The 18,101-nt window shown below is 41.5% G+C and overlaps 1 protein-coding gene across 4 annotated transcripts in view; it reads right to left on the bottom strand.

Moving 5' to 3' along the window:
• KCNH1 (potassium voltage-gated channel subfamily H member 1) overlaps window positions 1-18,101 on the bottom strand; it is a 417,868-nt gene that overhangs the window by 336,781 nt on the left and 62,986 nt on the right. The window lies entirely within an intron of this gene.

Below are 18,101 nucleotides of genomic sequence, written 5' to 3' on the forward strand. Positions count from 1 at the left end.
ATCACGAAAGTTTCCAGCAGGTGCCCTTCCCCAGAAGTATTATGGCATTGGTTATCATTTGTTGAGTGCTTACTGTATGCCCTACCCTGAGCTAGTAAGCCCTTTACATAGTCTTGCATTTAATCCTCACAACTCTGTGAGGTACATATTATTATCATCCCTATTTTACAATGAAGAAACTGAAGCTTGGGGAAGTAAAGTAACTTGTCCAAGGCCACAAAAGTTTTAAACAGTGCAGCCAGTGTTGAAAACTTTGTCAAGTTTAACTCCAAGTTCCATGCTTTTAACTGCTATGCTCTCATGCCAGGTTCTTGGCTGAGCACTTTATGTACAAAATACAATTTAATCCTTACAATAACCACGTGAGGTAGATATTAGTCTTTATTTTATAGGTAAGAAAAATGATCTCAAGGAGGCTATGTTGCCCAAAACCACAAAGCGAATTAAGTGCTGAAGCTGAGATTCAAACCCAAATCTGATTTGAAAGCCCATAGTCATTCACCAAAGGAAATATAATGCAAACCACAGATGTGGGTCTCATAAGTAATTTTAAACTTTTTAATAACCACATTAAAAAAAGTAAAAGAAAACAGATCAAATGAACTATAATATTCAACCCAATAACTGAACCCAATATATCCGAAATATTATCACTTCAACATGTAATCAATATAGGAAATTATTAGTGAGATATTTTACATTCCTTTTATCATAGTGATTTAAATCCAGTAAGTATAGTGTAACTTACTACCCCTCTCAATTCAGATGAACCACACCCAAGCCGCTCCATATAGCCACATACGGTCACCACACTGGACAACACAAGTCTAAACCATGACATTACACTGCACCGTAAGAATGTCCCGAACTAACTTAAACAAATGTAGGCATGGCTCTCAAAAGCAGATTTGGAATGGATAAACTAAGCACACACCAGACAACCAAAAAAATAGATTAAAAAACGTGAATCACAAACGTGTGTACACGTTAACTGTGTGCGAGTTGGGGTGGGGGGGTGGTGAGAAGGGAGGACATCAGATAACAAAGAGGTGGCTGGGGAGAGCATCAGAGACAGGGTGGCAAACACAGCAAGTCAATCAAGATACAGCTCTTGCAGGCTGAACCTGGCCAAGCCCCAGCCTGGAATCCCCAGTCTTGATTTCACAGCTGATCAACCTTTTTTAAAAAATTTATTTTATTGAAGTATAGTTGATTTACAATGTTGTGTTAATTTCTGCTGTAGAGCAAAGTGATTCAGCTATACATAGACATATGTTCTTTTTCATATTCTTTCCCATTATGGTTTATCACGGGATATTGAATATAGTTCCCTGTGCTACACAGGAGGACCTTGTTGTTTGTCCATTCTATATATAATAGTTTGCATCTGCTAATTCCAAACTCCCAATCCATCCCTCCCCCACCCCCCTTCCCCCCTGGCAACCACAAGTCTGTTCTCTGTGTCTGTGAATCTGTTTCTGTTTTGTAGATAAGTTCATTTGTGTCATATTTTAGATTCCACATAGAAGTGATACAGCTGATCAATCTTAAGCAAGGCAAGGCCTCCATGCCTCAGTTTCCTCACCTGAAAAATGAAGATTTTTGTACAAATAAAAAAAAAGACTGGTTCAGGAAATTCTCAGTGAGAATCAGGAAGGCTCCAACTCATGCAGTACATCCTTTTTACCTGAATGTTTTGGCTTTCTCAAGGATCAGGGACCAAGAATGACAGAACTAAAATGGCCTGGGAAGAAAGGGAGACTGATAAAATAGATTTGTTTGGGGAAAAAAAGGACAAAATGGCTTCACAGACCCCATCAATGCTATGGACCCTTATGGTCTCCTAATAAAAAGATCTATGGACACTTGGACACCAAAAGTTACCCACAAGGATCCAAAGATCCCACAGTTTAGAAGAGAAGAGAGATGTGCAAACAAACTATGAAAATATAATGCAACAAGTGGTAAGAGACCCGTGGATAAAAGTACTTTAAGAGCAGAGGGAGGGCTTCCCTAGTGGCGCAGTGGTTAAGAATCCGCCTGCCAATGCAGGGGACACAGGTTCCAGCCCTGGTTCGGGAAGATCCCACATGCTGTGGAGCAACTAAGCCCGTGCACCACAACTGCTGAGCCTGCGCTCTAGAGCCCACAAGCCACAACTACTGAGCCTGCGAGCCACAACTACTGAGTCTGCGTGCCACACCTACTGAAGCTGTGCGTCTAGAGCCTGTGCTCCGCAACAAGGGAAGCCACTGCAATGAGAAATCCGCGCACCGCAGCGAAGAGTAGGCCCTGCTCCCTGCAACCAGAGAAAGCCTGCGCAGCAACGAAGACCCAATGCAGCCAAAAATAAATAAATAAATTAAAAAAAAAAAAAAAGCAGAGGGAAAGAGACAGCAAACTGACTTAGGCCATCAGGAAAGGCTTGGGTGTGAGGTGACTGTCCCATATCCCTTGAAGAATGGGCCGCAGACAGACAAAACTCAGGGCGTTTCCAGCAGGCGGTATGTACAAGCTGGGATGGGTGAAGGAGGTGGTATAAGAGCTCAGTGTGGAAGGAGCCTGGCGTGGTGAGGCAGCGGAATTTTTTGCCTTTTGTTGTGGCTGTTGTTTGCATTTGGGAGGGGTGGGGGGGGAGGGATCTATAGAGGCCAATATTGAGAAACGAAGCTGAATATAAGGGAGGGGAGGGCAAGCCTTGACGTGCCCTTTACACCAAGGTAAGAATTGTAAGTAAGGGAGGGGCATAATCAAATCGCTCTGTGCGAGGGTACCTGAGTATCAGTGTGGAAGAAGGACCAGAAGAGACAAGCCTGGAAGCACAGGGAGACCTGCTACGTGATGCTGCACAACACCAGGAAAGCGAGGATGTGGACTTGAACCAGGGAGCAGCACCGGACAGAGTTGACGTGCCAACTCTAAGGTCTCCCTGGGAGCCTGAAAACCTGGCCAGTCCCCCATGGCCAGGAGGGCCCCCAACAAGAGTCAGAGGAGCCAGCCATCTCAAGACCAACATCTCATGGGGAATATCAGCATCATCACCCTGGATGATGGCAGAAGAAACCAGAGTCGAACGCAGAGAACCTCCTCTTTCAGGGAAGCCCGGAGGGGGTACTCACCACTTTGCCCACCAAACTGGCTTCATTCATCACTTAAGGCCACAGATAGAGCACCTCCACCAACAGCACCATCACCATCACCATCATCCCCCACGACTGCCTCAAACATCCTGCCCTGTGAGTGAAGAGAAACCTCGCTCCCCTAAACCCCTCACTCCAGGCATAACCTCTCCCTCTTATATGTGTGTCTCTTTCCCTTTCCCCAAGTACAGCTCCAAAAACCTCCCCTGTTTAGAAACAACATGGGTTTTTATGACCACAGAGTGAGGACAGAGTGTGTTCCCGCCAGAAAAAGTATATTCAAATAAAAAGGGAGAGCTGGATGTTAACGAGGCCCTAGCCACAGAATAAAACCTGATTTGGGGCTTCAGACATCTGAGCTAAACAACTGCATAATTCCTGTCATAAACACCCTTCTCCATAAACCAGGCAGGCTCTATTTTTAGAACTTTTTTCCATGATGCACTTGCTCTTTAATGGAAGAGATAAAGGCAGTGGGAAGCAATTAAAAGTACTAACCCATATACTTTATGTCACAGTAGCGTTCCAACCCATGATACCTCCACAAATATCAGCCCATAGTGAAATGCAATTGCGCAACAATCTTTGTTTTCTTCCTATTTTGCTGAGGAGTACTCCAGTGGTATTCTTTTAACTTTTTATTTTGAAATCTTCAACTACATTTTTAAAACTCACGTTTTTGAGAATTATGATGAGGTGATGAGGTGGAGTCATGGAAATGTGGCTTTCATCATCAAATCAGCTACAAATAGTTGTCCATTATCCATGATCAAGGCAGTCAACTTTCAGGAGGGGAGGAAGAGGTTAAATGTGGAAAGGAATCAATATTTACTGAACTAAGTGCTTGCACCCTTCTTCTTTCATTCAGTTAACGAACATTTATCAAGCACTTACTATGTGTTGGTACTGTGTTCAGTGGCAGGCATGTGGAATAAACAGGAGAGCTACTGCCCCTGCCTTCATGGACCTTTCATCTGTTGGAGGAAGCAAATATTAAACAACAGCCTTCCCAGGGGCCTGAGTGCTCAAAGAGGAAACTGCCCAGGCCAAGGAGGGCTTCCGAAAGGGAGGCTTACCTGGCCTGAGGTGGGGCAGGGGCAGTTGGGAAGGCCTCACAGGGGAGGTCTGATGTCTACATTGGGACTTGAAGGAAGGATGGGTAGGAACTACGCCAGCCAAGAGACACAGCAAGAGTTGCAGGCAGAGGAAGGGCATTTCCAAGGCCCAGGGGAGAGCCTGACAAGTGTGAATGCCACCTGACTGACACAGAGAGTGAGCGGAGAGCTAGCAGATCAGTCTGGAGAGGTGAGTTAGGTCTTGTAAGTCACAATGTAAATTTTAAATTTATCCAAAGAAATAACAAGACAATGTTAAAGGAATTTTAAGCAGGGAGAAATAAGATGGGGCTTGTCTTTTAAAGCATCACAAATCCTCACGACAGTCTTTCAGGGTAGGTAGTATCTTTATTTAATGAGGATGAGGAAAGATGAGTGAGGTTAAGTAACTTTTATAAAGTCACACAGCTGGAATGTAATGCAGTTTTGGATAGGACTCGGGTCAGTCTGACTCCAAATCCCCTTCTCTTTCCACTACATCATCCTGTCTCTAAGGGGGGAAAAAAAAATAAACCCTGCAGAAAATCCTTAAACGTCATTTCAGCTGTTCATTTACAACTTTTTTTTAACCAAAATCAAGTGTAGAGTTGATCCCTGGCATCATTGAACATCTGAGTTTTCCCCTGCCTGCTTGAATAAACAAAACGGCCCTCCTAGGAAAAAAGCAAAGAATCCGCCCATAAGACTTCAGCCCTTAGACAAGAGAGCGCTGACCAGAAGGAACCTCATGGCCCTGAGTGCACATAGAGCCACCAAGCCCAGGCTGCCCTTCAAAGCTGGACGCCAATGGGAAGGCCATTAGTCCAGCCACACTTCAAAGCTCACCTTCCATGTGCCATCAAGTGGTCTCCCAGAACACCTCCAGAAATGACACTTACTACCAGGCACAGCCTATGGCATATTGAGATAGTTGAGAGTGTTTAAAAAGACTCTTTGCAAGAGGCAAAATGAGCTCCAAACCCAGGTACTTGTGGCAGAGCTCCTGTTGCCAAGTTACTTTCCTGTGCAGAGCAATAGAATGTGATGCTGCTGGTGAGACGCCACTGAGTGTTGTTACCTTTCCCTGCGTCTGAAGAGTCAAATGAAGTCAACAAACAAAAAGCCAAAAAAAAAAAAAAAAAGCAGGGCAGGAAATCTCAAGTCACATAGAGACTGTTTCTCAGAAAAAACACCTTTGCTCACATACATCCTGGCAGCTTCTACTGGTGATTCTGGTCTGTGGGACAAAAAAGACTAGGGACCCTGACACTAGCTCAGACTGGACATACCCACCTTCTGCTCTCCCTCAGCAGAGGACAGCACACCTGCTTGTCACCTGGGAATGTGGACAGTAAGCCCAGCTGTACACATGTTCGGTAAGTAAACCTGAGCTCTCTGCACCTCTGTCCAGCTGCCTGCGGAGGTGGCTGGTGCCGGGCCGTCTCGTGCTCCTCGTGCCTCCCCTACTGATGGGCGGCAGCACTTTCATGCATGTAAGGAAGGCAGTCTCTATATTTATCAGACCAAATCCTTGAGCAGTTCATTAAAAAAAAAAAGATGATGTTCCCTTAAAAATTAATTGAAATGTTAATTATAGCAATTAATATTGGTAATGGTGAGAGAAGAAAGAAACTGGCAGTGTAAACTAGTACAACCTTGTTGTGTGAACGTTGGCAGTTTCTACCCAGTTTGAAACGTTTGTACCCTCTGTCTCCTTAATTCCACTTCTAGTAATCTACTATATTCATGCTAGCACAAGTATTTAGAGAACTAACAATCAATACAGTGCACTAAGTAAATATGGTAAGCTGTCCATTCACACTAAACACATTGAGATGCTGTTTAAAAATTTAAACAAACATTTAAAAAGAAATAATAAAGTTCAAAATCTTAGGTGCCAGAACCGTAACGGAAAAGCAAAACCAAAGCAGCCAGTAGGAACTGAAACCAAACAGCCCAGGAGTTTTTCAGAAGCAGGGGTTGTTAGAGCTGGGTGTGCACTGGAGGGAACAGGAAGGGAACCCACATGCTCTTGCTGGGGTGACAAAGGGCTGCCCTAGCAAAGAGACATGGAACAGGAAGTCTCTACCCATATCTCAGAGACATAAAAAAGAAACTGGTCATCTGTCCAGACTTTCGGGTAGAAAAAGGATTATCTGTAAGAGATCATAACCCCAGGTATGTGCCATATACGAGTGTGGAGCCAAACTCACGTTGTTGACATAGTTGGGAGCCCCAGGGCTAAAAACGTTTACAGGAAAGTTGGTCTGAACCAGGTGAAAATTTATGAATATGGCACAGGCAAACTCAACCACCACATCCAGATGTCTCGTCAATTGGGGACCCATGGGACTCCCACCAAAAAACTCAGATTGTACATAAGCTCACTACAAGAGGAAAGTAAACACCAAAAGAGAGGATTTAAAGTAAGCTGCCATTTCTAAAGCAATAAAAAAGGAAGAGATGTTAACAGAACTCAGTTAGAAAATGGGCAAGAGACATGAACTGGCATTTCACCAGCTGGAAATGTGGTTGTAAAACAAGCTCATGAAAAGATGTTCAACATCTTTAGCCATTACTAAAATGCAAATTAAGACCACAATGAGCTATCACTACATACTTATAAAAATGGTTAAAATAAAAAAGAGTGGCAATGCCAAATGCTGGCAAGGATATAGATAAACTGGCTGTTTCATACATTACTGGAGGGAATGCAAAATGATACAACCAACTGCAACTGGCAAATAGTTTGGCAGCTTCTTATGAAACTAAATATACACTTACATGTATATACAAAGGCACACGCACGCACAAATGAGTGCATGTAAAGACTGGTGAAATCTGAATATGATCTTTAGTTTAACAATATTCTACACATGTTGATTTCCTGTAGTTAGTTTTACTGTATACTATTATACTGTAGTTATATAAGATGTTACCATTGAGGGAAGCTGAGTGGAGGGTAGAGAACACCCTCTGTACTAGTTTTGCAACTTCCCGTGAGTCTATAATAATTTCAAAATAAAAAGCTTTCAAAAATCAATGTTGAGTGTAAAACACAAGTCATAATATATCACAGTATGATATCATTTGTGCAAATACATTTTTAAAACCACACAATTATAGTATATGTGTTTTAGGGATAAATATATAAGTAATAAAAATATCAAAACATCAATAGCAAGGAGACACACAACTGTAGGGCAGTGATTACCTCTGGGAATAAGTTCTAAGAGGACCTCAACTTTACATGTAATATTTTATTTTATTTATTCATTTATTTATTTATTTTTAAAAGTACTAAATTCATTAACTTGAGATGCCTGGTTTTCTTTAATTAATAGTAATCTCTTATTTATTTATTTATTTTTGGCTGTGTTGGGTCTTCGTTTCTGTGTGAGGGCTTTCTCTAGTTGCGGCAAGCGGGGGCCACTCTTCATCGCGGTGCGCGGGCCTCTTCACTATCGCGGCCTCTCTTGTTGCGGAGCAGAGGCTCCAGACACACAGGCTCAGTAGTTGTGGCTCACGGGCCTAGTTGCTCCGCGACATGTGGAATCTTCCCAGACCAGGGCTCGAACCCGTGTCCCCTGCATTAGCAGGCAGATTCTCAACCACTGTGCCACCAGGGAAGCCCTTTATTTTATTTATTTTTTTGGCCACGCTGCGTGGCTTGCAGGATCTTAGTTCTCCGACCAGGGATCGAACCCGGGCCCATGGCAGGGAAATCGCCAAGTCCACTGGACCACCAGGGGATTCCCCTGTAATATTCTAATTTTTAAAAAAGAATTTGGGGCTTCTCTGGTGGTGCAGTAGTTAAGAATCCCCCTGCCAATGCAGGGGACACAGGTTCGAGCCCTGGTCTGGGAAGATCCCACATGCCGCGGAGCAACTAAGCCCATGCGCCACAACGACTGAGCCTGCCCTCTGGAGCCCGTGAGCCACAACTACTGAGCCCGCGTGCCACAACTACTGAGCCCGCGTGCCACAACTACTGAAGCCCATGCGCTTAGAGCCCGTCTCCGCACAGGAGAGGCTACCGCAATGAGAAGCCCATGCACCGCAACGAAGAGTGGCCCCCGCTCGCCACAACTAGAGAAAGCCCATGCGCAGCAATGAAGACCCAACACAGCCAAAAATAAATAAACAAAAAATAAATTAAAAAAGAATTTGAAGTGAGAAATTGTCAGCATGTACTATAAAACAGAATAAGTAAATGAATGCTTTTTAAATTACTCTCTACTACTCTGAATATTTGAAAGGTTTCTAAATTAAAACCAAAAATACACATACAAGGAGGTTCACTGAAGCATTATCTTTAATAACCAAAGACTGGCAACAATCTAATTATGTATCAACAAGGGGACAGCTAAATAGCTTCGGTTATAGTCATGCAATGAATACATCGCAACCATTAAAAAAAAATGAAGGGGATATATGCTTTTAGGAAAATATCCCAAATATACTAGTAAGTGGGAAAAAAAGCGGATTGGAAAGTAATATATATAATAGTATGACAACATTTTTGTTAAAAAAATATCAACACAAATATATATGAACACTTGTTCATATATAGTTTACTAAACACATACACTGTTTAAAAATGGTTACTTCCAAGAAACAGTGGACGTTTCATCTTTTATTTTATATACCTCTATGTTTTAAAATCCAATAAAGAACCTGTTTTATTTCTGAAAATTGAGAAATTTTTCTTACTGAGATATAATTGACAGGTAACATCCTATTAGTTTCAGGTGTACAACGTAATGACTCATTATTTGTATACATTGCAAAATGATCTCCACCGTAAGGCTACTTAACATCCATCACCACATGTAGCTACTAATTTTTTTTCCTGTAATAAGAACTTTTAACTACTCTCTTAGCAACTTTTGAATAAACAATACAGTATTACTAACTATAGGCACCATTCTTTACATTACTTCACCAGAACTTACTTACTTTATAACTGGTAGTTTGTACCCTTTGACCCCCTACACCAATTTCACTTGCCCTCACCCCCTGCCTCTGGCATCCACCAACCTGTTCTCTAATCTATGAGATCAGGAGTTTATTTTGTTTTGCTTTGTTTTAGTTCCACATAAAAATAAGATCATACAGTATTTGTCTTTCTCTGTCTGACATATTTCATTTAGCGTAATGCCCTTGAGGTCCATCCATGTCACTGCAAGTAGCAAGATTTCCTTCTCTTGAGGAAAATTTTAAAAGCAATATAAGGAACCAAAAATTAAAATGTAATATTAAACTAACATTATTGAGCATTTACTATATACCAAAGTGTTTGTTCACATTCAGAGCCTCCCTTAGTCTTCACAAATCTATAAGTACATATTATTCTCAATTGAACACAATTCCTCCATTTGAAGAGAAGAAAGAGAAAGAAATGGAAGTTCTTAGAGGTGAAATGACTTGCCTGAAATCACACGGCAAGTTGTCAAGTGGGCTGTAACATTTGATGCTGTTTCAGCCCCCTATGCCTGTCACCTACATGAAAAACAGCAGCACATACGGCATTTACCCGATCTCCTTACAGTGAGATGTTGAGTGCCATGAGCTGTGAGCTGTGATTTGGCTGAACGCGTGTGCTCGCACTCCAGCCGTCACAAACGCACAGCTCAGATTTTATCTGGACCTGGGTCCCTCATAGGAAAGAGTGAGGAGATGTGACAGGAAAAGATGGTTTCTCGTCCATATCTTCCCCCCAGCCTTTCCATGAAGAGAGAAGCAGGCAGCAAAGAGTTGTCCCAGCCAGACCACAGCCCAGCAGGATCGCTCCCGCCTGAAGACCACAGAGTGAATTCTGCTGAGCAGGAGGGATGCTCTCTCATACACCGACCATGACTTTCCTTCCTATAAAGGCAGAAAGAGTTAGAGAAGCAAGCTGGTGGCAGACTTGGATCCTGCTTCAAGAAAGGATTCCCTGCCCCGCTGTGGAGTGTGCAGTTAGGTGACAGCCTCCTGTTGGCTTCCTAAGGGACAGAAACCTGAGCTTCCCAGGGAGGCACCTGCCAATAACTGAGCAAGAAGGTGGTTGAGGAGCCCGGCCCTTCCCGCTCTGTGTGGGGCTGCTCTACTGCCGTCTCTGCTGCAGAGCTCCCTGTCAGGCTGGCAGAGCCTCAGTCGGATCTGCACTGTGTCTGATGCTCCCCCTGCCCAATGCTGTTTCCTCCCCCTTTTCTTTCACAGATGTTACTCAGTATCTGCATCCCAGAGAACTCAACCTGTGAAAAGGGTCCTCTAGCCTGATCTATGTACTGACATAAGATTTTTTTTTAATTGAAGTATAGTTACTTTACAATGTTGTGTTAGTTTCTGGTGTATAGCAAAATGATTCATTTCATATATATATATATATATATATATATATGGTTTCATGTTCTTTTCCATTATGGTTTATTACAGGATATTGAATATAGTTCCATGTGCTATACAGTAGGACCTTGTCGTTTATCTATTTTATATATAGTAGTATGTATCTGTTAATCCCATACTCCTAATTTATCCCTCCCCCTCCTTCCCCTTCGGTAACCCTAAGTTTGTTTTCTATGTCTGTGAGTCTATTTCTGTTTGTAAATAAGTTCATTTGTATATTTGAGATTCCACATATAAGTGATATCATATGATATTTGTCTCTGTCTGACTTACTTCACTTAGTACGATAATCTCTAGGTCTATCCATGTTGCTGCAAATGGCATTATTTTGTTCTTTTTATGGCTGAATAGTATTCCATTATAAATATGTATACCACATCTTCTTTATCCATTCATCTGTTGATGGACATTTAGGTTGCTTCCATGTCTTGGCTATTGCAAATGGTGCTGCCATGAACATTAGGGTGCATGTATGACATAAGATATATTTAAGATCTGAAAATAAACTGGCCCTCCAAAAGAACAAGTGCTCACACTAGCCTGAGGGAAGAGGATGGAGTGCTGAAGAATAGCCAGATGAAGTGGACTTGGTGTCCCATCCTGAGATGAGGGAGACCACGGTCCCCTATCAGGTCTAAAGCTGGAAGGTATGGTAACCCTACTATAAGCAGTAGCAGAGGGCTGGGAAGAAGAGACAGTGCTCAGAAGGAAGTGCCCCAGATGGGAAACAGGTTGGGTTTGGAGTCACATAAACCTGGTTCTCAATCCAGAGTCCACCACTTACTGCCAGGTGAACCACAAACAAGTTAATGAACTTCCCTGTGCCCCAGTTTCCCCCTCTATAAAACTGCTCCAAGATGTCTAGGGGATTAAAGGAGAAGATGAGCAGCACAGATCCTGGCACACAGTACGTGCTTCCTTCTTTTCTAGAATCAGTCCAGGAGGGAGACAAGAGGACTAATGTGAGGACGAAAGCCAGATTGCCTGAGTTCAAACAGGGATATAAGTTGGCCTTGAAAATCACATGTGCAACCCATTGAAAGGCAAAACTGCTATTCCCATCCACTTGTGCATTGCGTCAATTTTTTTCCTGGAGGTGGGAGAGGTTTCAATGAGGTATCCATACTCTTACTCAATCTCCATTTGATCAACGGCATTTACCAGTGAGAAAACTCAGCAGGACACTGGCTGTAAGCTTTAGATAGGGAAAAGATTTTTCTCTGTTGAAAACTTACTAGCCAACTTCCAATTTCTGGTGCAGGTTGTAAGAAGCCTGGAAATTGTCATTCCATCCTAACAAGTAAAAAGCTGTACAAACTGAAAAATCAACAACTCTTCTTAGTTCCACACAAGAGGTGAGGTCAGAGGGCAAACTATTGCACCAAAAATTGGAGAGAAAGACAGGTGAATACAGAGAATCACAACTTGCCAGAAAAACCCAGAAGCAGAAACCTCCACAAGAATTAGTACTGGACAGGAAAGCATAAACTGTAACTAGCAAATTGCTAGAGGCTCAGCATGGACAAATCTGAGAGTTAAAAATTCTAGGGGGACCCAGTCATAGGCAGGGGCCTCGCACATTTGTGAGTTTTACTTGCAGGAGCTCCACCAGATTCTCACATTAAAAATCAAAGAAAAGTACCCCCGTGCTCCTGGAAAGAGGAATAGAAAAGTAACCACTTTTAAAAACACCACAGCACTCTGTTCCTCTTAAAAAGGCCTGCCCTCCAGAGAAACTAGTTAACCAGAGCCTAATTTGGGGGGTTTTATCAGAGCCTAACTCACGTGAGGATAGAAAAATACCCAGCTGCCCTAGCTTCTGGCATAGGGAAAGAGAAATACACCACTGCAGGCCATGCTGCCCCATCTTGTTTGGTCTAAATGGGGAAGGAACTGAGAAGCACTTGTGAAGTCCATAGCCCAGGGGCATAGGCTCACTAAAATACTGTGACCTAATCATGGGACTATAGAGTGATTCCTCTCCCCTGATATCTTATACCACACTAACGGCCTATTTACCCTAGTTCCTTTTACCCAGTACATCATGTCCAGATTTCAACAAAAAGTTGCAAGGCATAGTAAAAGGCAAAAAACACAGTTTGAAGAGACAGAGCCAGACCTAGATATGGCAGGGATGCTGGAATTATCAGACCAGAAATTTTTAAAACTATGATTCATATGCTAAGGGCTCTAACGGGTAAAATAGACAGCATGCAAGAACAGACAGACAATGTAAGCAGAGATGGAAATTCTAAGAAAGAACCATAAAGAAATGCCAGAGATCAAAAATACTATAACAGAAACAAAGAATGCCTTTGATGGGCTCCTTAGTGGACAGGACATGGCAGAGGAATGAATTTCTGAGCTTGAGGACATGTCAATAGAGACCTCCAAAACTGAAAAGCAAAGAGAAAAGGACCAAAAAATAAAACAGAATGTCCAAGGGCTGTGGGCAACTATAAAAGGTATAACACATGTGGAATAGGAATACCAGAAGGAGAGGAAAGAAAGAAATGGAAGAAATATTTGAAGCAATAATGACTGATAACTTCCCCAAATTCATGTCAGACACCAAACCACAGATACAGGAAGCTCAGAAAACACCAAGCAGTATAAGTGAAAAGAAAAGAAAAAACACTTAGGCACAGCATATTCAAACTGCATAAAATCAAACAAAAATTCCTGAAAGAATCTGGAGGGGGAAAAAAAAACCAAAAACCTAACCTATTAGGAACGAAGATAAGAATTACATCCTAAATCTCCTCAGAAACCACACAAACAAGAAGACAGTAGAGTGAAATATTTAAAGTGTTGAGAAAACAAACACCAACCTAGAATTCTGTACCCTGCAAAATTATCTTTCAAAAGTGAAGGATAAATAAAGATGTCTCAGATAAAAATTGAGGGAATTTGTTGCCAGCAGAAATGCCTTGCAAGAAATTTATAAAGAAGTTCTTCAGAGAGAAATAAAATGATATAGGTCAGAAACTTGGATCTACTTAATGAAAAAGAGGAACACTGGATAAGGAATAAGGGAAGGTAAAAGAAAAACTTTTATTTTTCTTATTCTTAAAATATATTTTTTAAATTTTTTTTATTTTTGGCTGCATTGGGTCTTCATTGCTGCGCGCGGGCTTTCTCTAGTTGCGGTGAGCAGGGGCCACCCTTCATTGTGGTGCAGAGGCTTCTCACTGAGGTGGCTTCTCTTGTTGCAGAGCATGAGCTCTAGGCGCACAGGCTTCAGTAGTTGTGGCATACGGGCTCAGTAGTTGTGGCTCGCGGGCTCTAGAGCTCAGGCTCAGTAGTTGTGGCACACGGGCTTAGTTGCTCCGTTGCATGTGGGATCTTCCTGGACAAGGGCTTGAACCTGTGTCCCCTGCATTGGCAGGCAGATTCTTAATCACTGCGCCACCAGGGAAGTCCCAATTTTTCTTATTCTTAATTGATCTAACAGATAACAGTATGTTCAAAATAACAGCAACAATGTATTTGATACTGTATACATATATACGCTTATGTATGCTTATGAATAAGTGAAATGAATCACAGCAATGACACAATGGACAGGACAGAGGAATTAGTAGTATTTTATTACAAGGTACTTGCACTACCCATGAAGCACTACGTACAGTATTACAGTCAGCCCTCTAAATCCGTGGGTTCTGCATCTGTGGATTCAACCAAGTGCAGATCAAAATATTCAGAAAAAAAATTCCAGAAAGTGCCAAAAAGCAAAACTTGAATTTGTTGCACACCAGCAACTATTTACATAACATTTACATTATATTTATGACTATTTACATAGTGTTTACATTGTATTAGGTATTATAAGCAATCTAGAGATAATTTAAAGTATATGAGAGGATGTGAATAATTTATATGCAAACACCACGCCATTTTATATAAAAGACTTGGGCATCCATGGATTTTGGTACCTGTGGGGGTCCTGGAACATATTCCCCTGTGGATACCTAGGGACCACTGTATTTGAAAGTGGACTTGGATTACTTGTAAATGTATACTGCAAACTCTAGGGCAACCACTAAAAAAATGTAAAAAAAAGTATAATATGCTAAGGAAGGGGAAAATATAGAATCATATAAAATGCTCAGTTAAAACCACAAAAGGCAGAAAAAAAGTGGAAGACAAAATAGGAACACAGAACAAGGGCAACAAATAAAAACCAACAACAAATATGGTAAATATTAATCCAACTATATCAATAATCACTTTAAATGTCAGTGGTGTAAATAGGCCAATTAAGACACAGATTGTCAAAGTGGATCAAGAAACAAGATCCAATTATACGTTGTCAATAAGAAACCCACTTTAAATATAAACACACATGTAGATTAAAATAAAAGGATGAAGAAAGATTTAACATACTCATGCTAAGCAAAAGAAAGTGGAAGTTGCAATATTCATTCCTGACAGACCAGACTTCACAGCAAGAAAAGTTATCAGGGATAAAGAATGGCATTATGTAATGATAAAGAAGTCAATTTTTCAAGAAGACATAACAGTCCTTAATGAGTATGCAGCAAACAACAGAGCATTAAAATACACGAGGCAAAAAGTGATAGAACTACAAGGAGAATAGATGAATCCACTATTATAGCTGGAGACATTAACACCCCCTAATGGAAATGTGCAGATCCAGCAGGCAAAAAGTCAGTAAGGATGTTGTGGAACTCAACAACACCATCAATCAACTGGATATAATGGACATCTATGAACTACTTCATCCAACGGTAGCAGAATATACATTCTTCTCAAGCTCACATGGAACATTCACCAAGACAGACCACATACTGGGCCATAAAACACACCTTAACAAATTTAAAAGTATAGAAATCATACAATGTCTGCTCTCAGATCACAATGGAATTAAACCAGAAATCAATAACAGAAAGACAGTTGTAAAATCCCCAAATACTTGGAGATTAAACAACACACTTCTATATAACACCTGGGACCAAAGAACAAATCTCAAGAGAAATTTTTAAATATTTTGAACAAAATGAAAATGAAAACACAACCTATCAAAATTTGTGAGATGCAGTGAAAGCAGTGCTTAAAGGGAAATTTATAGGATTGAACACATACATTAGTAAAGAAGAACGATCAAAAATCAATAAACTAAGCTTCCACCTTATGAAGCTAGAAAAAGAAGAGCAAATTCATTCCAAACTAAACAGAAGAAAAAATTAAAAATTAGAGCAGAAATCAGTGAAATTGGAAACAGAAAACCATTGGAGAAAATCCACAAACCAAAAGTTTGGTTCTTTGAAAAGATCAATAAAATCCATAAGCCTCTAGCCAGGTTAATTAAAATTTAGTAGCCCCTGGGATGGGACCCAGATGTTTGCCTCATATTGCCAATCAATGAGCAACTACTCATGCCAGACAGTTAGACAAAAACACTAACATCATTTCCATTCTTTCATCCATTCGATCAATTAAGGAAAAAAAAAACACTTACTACTGATGAGCATCTACTATGTGCTGGACACTGTTTTAAAGGCTTGGGATATACCAGTGAACAATAAACACAATAAATAAGTAAACTGTATAGTATATTGGAAGCCGTTAAGTGGAGCATAACGTAGAGCAGGTTAAGGAGAGGATTAAGAGTTAATGAGTGGGCTTCCCTGGTGGTGCAGTGGTTGAGAATCTGCCTGCTAATGCAGGGGACACGGGCTCGAGCCCTGGTCTGGGAAGATCCCACGTGCCACGGAGCAACTAGGCCCATGAGCCACAATTACTGAGCCTGCGCGTCTGGAGCCTGTGCTTCGCAACAAGAGAGGCCGCGACAGTGAGAGGCCCGCGCACCGCGATGAAGAGTGTCCCCCTTTTGCCGCAACTAGAGAAATCCCTCGCACAGAAACGAAGACCCAACACAGCCAAAAATAAAATAAATAAATAAATAAAAATTAAAAAAAAAAGTTACTGAGTATTTCTTATTTTGTTATTAATGTTTGTGTATATATATATATATATATATATATATACACTATATATTGTGTATATATATATAGTATATGGTGTATAGATAAGGCAAATACTTTTATTTTCTTCCCTCTTTTATCCCCTTATTATCTAACATAAGATGTTAAGAGTTAAGTTTACATTACACTGTTTAAATTGCAGGATATCAAGGCGTGGAGATCTCACCCGAGGACTTTGCATCCTCTTCTGGGGAAAGGGTTGGTATGTTTTGGTAATATGCAACATAACTGGATCATGTTAGGTGGAAGTATGACTGTTATTATCTTTATTTGGAGATTAAGTATGGTTTAAGGAAATGTATACAGGTGCCGAACTGACAAGGATTAAACTGTAATGGTTAGTTTCATGTGTCAACTTGGCTAGGCCATGGTACCCAGTTGTTCAATCAAACACTAAGTGCTTCTGTGAAGGTATTCTGTAGATGTGATTAACATCTACAATCAGCTGACTTGCAGGAAGGGAGATTATACTCCATAATCTGGGTGGTCCTCATCTAATCAGTTGAAAGGCTTTAAGAGCAAAACTGAGGTTTCCCTGAGAAGAAATTCCATCTGGGACTTCAGCACCAGCTCCTCCCAAGAGTTTCCAGTTGGCCAAGCTGCCCCACGAATTCTGGACTTCCCCAGTCCCCACGACCACCTCCTTACAATCAATCTCTTAACATACAAATATCCTACCGGTTCTTGTATCTCTGACAGAGGTAGACACATAGAGAAAATGACATCTGAGCAAAGACTTGCAGCTGGTGAAGGAGTAGAACACAAAAGTCTGGGGTAAGAGCAAGCCTGGTGTATAAGAGGAACAGCAAGGAATGTGGCTGGATAAGAGTGAGCAAGGTGGAGAGCAGTAGGAGAGGAGGGAACATCATTAACCAAAAGAAGCAGCGGGGACAGAGAAAGTGCAGGCTGTGAGCTGAAGGGCCTCCTTTATTATTCTTTCTACCACAAGGTGAGCCCACATCATGACAAAAACGATGCTGCCATCATCCAAGTATCTCACCTTCTCTAACACGACACAAATGAATGCCCCCATTCCCACTGCTGGCAGAAGCTTTTGGCTGCTATAAGGACATCTTCTGTACTCAACCCATTCAACATTCGGTGCACATATGCAGAGCACCCACTGTCAGCTGCACCGTGCTGGGAGTTTCTCCCTCAGGGATATGGAAGCCAAGAGGCAGGTCAGAAAGTGCCCTGTCATCTCAGCACAGATCAGGAACTGACTGGCTACCACCAGGCAGAGAGACAGCTAACGCTGTCATCTTTGGGTAAGACGGAAATTTGCTACATGGAAAGTATAATGCTCTTAATTGGTCCTACCCTGGTCTAGTTGGAAAAAAAAAAAAGTCCAGGCACCACCAAAGGGAGATAACAGTGATTTGGATGCAGGACCACCAAAGACAGATAATAATAATTTGGGTGCATTAAGCCTGATCAAACATCTTGTCCAGGCTTCCCAGCCTCTCACT

The sequence above is a fragment of the Balaenoptera physalus genome, assembly GCF_965194825.1.
Source record: "Balaenoptera physalus genome assembly, chromosome: 1".
NCBI classification, from domain to species: Eukaryota; Metazoa; Chordata; class Mammalia; order Artiodactyla; family Balaenopteridae; genus Balaenoptera; species Balaenoptera physalus.